The 3,460-nt window shown below is 41.9% G+C and overlaps 1 protein-coding gene across 2 annotated transcripts in view; it reads right to left on the minus strand.

The window, feature by feature from the left end:
* Window positions 1-3,460, minus strand: part of LSM14A (LSM14A mRNA processing body assembly factor) — a 77,442-nt gene that overhangs the window by 49,621 nt on the left and 24,361 nt on the right. The window lies entirely within an intron of this gene.

Raw genomic sequence — 3,460 nt, forward strand, 5'->3', positions numbered from 1 at the left:
GAAAGCAAAAGGTGGCCCAACGAAGTCATGATGGGGTGGTCATAATAATCTGGCCACTCACGTTCAAATATATCCCACATTCAAAGGCTATTAAATCACATTGTTTACCCATATCTTCAGAAAAAGTCACTTCTACTGTCATGGTAAACAACCTGCTTCCCTATTTGTAATGGTCTGGCCCTCTAGCAACTTCAGCGCGAAATTATAGCTAATTTTTCTACAACCGTCAGGTGGTCATAATAATCTGGTAACTCAGTGTATAAAGGACTTGAGTATTCACGGATTTTGGTGTCTATAGAAGGTCCTGGAATCAATGCCCCGCACAATCCGAGAAACAACTATAGCTAAGTTTTGGGGAATTGGAAGTTACATGTGGTTCTGGATGGGTGGCTCAGTTGGCTGGAGTGTGGTACTGTACACCAAGCATGTCAAACGCAAAGGCTAACACGGGCCAATTAAACGAGGAATATGGCCCGCGGGCCGCAAGTTTGACATCCTTGATGTACACCAAAAGGTTACAGGTTCGATTCCCCGTCAGGGGATGTAGGGGAGAGAACTGATTGATGTTTCTCTCTCTCCCGCTTCCTCTCTCTAAAGTCAATGTAAAAAGAAAACAATATATCTTCAGGTGACGATTAAAAAAGAAAAAAGAAAAATAAGAAAGTATCTTTCGTAGAGAAGTTAAGAATAAAAATACATGTAGATGTTTTATTGTGTGAGGGTTGGCACCCCCAAATTCTGCATTGTTCAAAGGGTCAACTATATGTGCTAATTTTATACTCATTGTATATACACTTTTTTTCTACAATAAACTCCTCCTTTGAGTAAAGAGTTTTATAGCAGATTAGGAAAGAACTGAAGAAAAGTTACTTGACTATAAAGTAAAATAACTTTGCTTAAAGGGAAAAAAACATGAAAAAACATACTTGATTATACTGAGTTTTAAATCTGTGCTGACAAATAAGACATTTTTGATTTTATTTTCGATCATGTGAGGTGCACTATTAAATTTACAGGAAAGAGATGGAAAAACAAACTATTCCACACACAAATTTACATTTTTAAATATAGTTATCATTACGTTAAAGAAAAAATTAAAAAAACATTAAGTTACTAAACCCGAAATATAATTTAATATGTATATACACAAACTTTTATAATATTAATTTATCTTAATATAAAATATTTCATAATATAAATATGAAGTGTAATAATTACTACTGGCATATAATCTCACTGATGGTAGGACTTTGTCTGTGTATTATTCACTGCTGGTACCAGGCACATGGCAGGTGCTCAATAAATCCTAATGAAAGAATGAATTAAAAGTTCAAAAGTTGCCTGACCAGTGTTGCTCAGTGGTGGAGCATCAACCTCTGAACTGGGAGGTCATGGTTCTATTTCTGGACGGGGCATATGCCTGGGTTGCAGGCTCGATCCCCAGTAGGGTGCATGCAGGAGGCAGCCAATGGATGATTCTCTCTCATTATTGATGTTTCTATCTCTCTTTTCCTTCCTCTCTCTGAAAATAAATAAATAAATAAATAATCCAAAGTCAAAATTTAAGGTGGTTAGAGGTTATTCAATACCATTTTGATTTGCATTTTCTTTGATTTTTCCTCATTCCATAAAGCTGATTACTTAAATAACTGGTTCCCTGGAGAATTACCAAAAGCTATCTAAATATATAAAAGCCTAATATGCAAATTGTCCCCACGGGAGTTCAACTGGGAGACTGATTACTTGCTATGACATGCGCTGACTACCAGGGGGCGGTGTAAACTAAGGGAGGCCCTGGCTGGCAGCCGGAAGGCCCCGATTGGCCCTGATTGCCGGCCAGGCCTAGGGACCCTACCCATGCACAAATTTCATACCACCAGGCTTCTAGTCCTATATAATAAAGAGGTAATATGCAAATTGAGCATCACACCCTCACACAAGATGGCTGCCCCCATGTGGTCACGAGATGGCTGGCAGGGAAGGGCAGTTGTGGGCGACCAGGCTGGCAGGGGAGGGCAGTTAGGGGTAACCAGGCTGGCAGAGGATGGCAGCTGGGGGCGACCAGGCCAGCAGGGGAGCAGTTAGGTGTCAATCAGGCTGGCAGGGGAGTTGTTAGGAGGTGATCAGGCTGGCAGGCAGAAGCAGTTAGGGGCAATCAGACAGGTGAGCGGTTGGGACCAGCAGTCCTGGATTGTGAGAGATGTCTGACTGCCAGACATCCCCCAAGGGGTCCCAGATTGGAGAGGGTGCAGGCTGGGCTGTGAGACACTATCCCCAGTGCAGGAATTTCATGCACCGGGCCTCTAGTATATCTATATCTATATCTATAATAATAAAAGTGTTATATGCTAATTAGACCAAACAGCTGAAAGACCGGATGAACTTCCAGACAGAGCTGGGGCTGCAAGGGCCGAGACAAGCTGCCGCAGCTGCAAGGGCTGAGCAATCCATTGTACGAATTTCGTGCATTGGGCCTCTAGTATATATATAAAAGCTTAATAAAGTGTCCGACTGAGCGTCGACTGACCGGTCACTATGATGTGCACTGACCACCAGGGAGCAGATGTTCCAATCAATAGGTTAGTTTGCTGCTGAGGTCTGGCCAATCAGGACTGGGCAAGATGTGGCTGGACACGCCCTTGAGCCCTCCAGTGAACCCTCCCACAGTCCCTCCCCGGTCCACTGGCCCCGACTGGGACTGAGCAAGATGGCCCTGATCGACCCTGATTGCCGCCAGGTGGAGGGACCCCATCCCCATCCATGCATGAATTTCGTGCACCAGGCCTCTAGTATAATTATCTAATAGATACCACCACTATTTGGTGTAGGCCAGTGATTTTCAACCTTTTTCATCTCTTGGCACACATAAACTAATTGCTAAAATTTGGTGCAGCACACCAAAAAGTACATTATATTCTTTGCCTAACTGACAAAAAATAAACAGGTATAATTATCATTCATTCACACCAAACGGCTATAGCTGTGTTGGCTGTTGTCATTCTTTTATTTGACAATCTAAGGGAAAAGAGGTCAGTGCCCCTGACTAAATAGTCAGGTATTTCAAGTTTTAATAATTCTTGTGGCATATCAATTGAAAATTGCTGGTATAGGCAGCTACTTCTATTAGAATGTGTTTCTTCTCCCTCCACTTAAGAAGTCAGATTTTCTCAGGATTCCTTCAGACTTACTTCCCCCAAATTAAGACATAAAAAGGAGAGGATAATCAACAACTGAATCTAAAAATCAAAAGAAACGATCAAAAAATCTAATGAACAAAATAAACTGATAAATAAAATAGAATCAAGAAGCATGGAAACATGAAATAACAGACTGAGGAATCTTAGAGGGAAGGAGAGAGAGGGACCAAAGATCTTATATGCATACTAGAGGCCCAGTGTGTGTGGTGGTGGTGGTGGTGGTAATGTGTGTGTGTGTGTGTGTGTGTGTGTGTGTGTGTGGG

Source organism: Myotis davidii, unplaced genomic scaffold (genome assembly GCF_000327345.1).
Source record: "Myotis davidii unplaced genomic scaffold, ASM32734v1 scaffold77, whole genome shotgun sequence".
NCBI lineage: Eukaryota > Metazoa > Chordata > Mammalia > Chiroptera > Vespertilionidae > Myotis > Myotis davidii.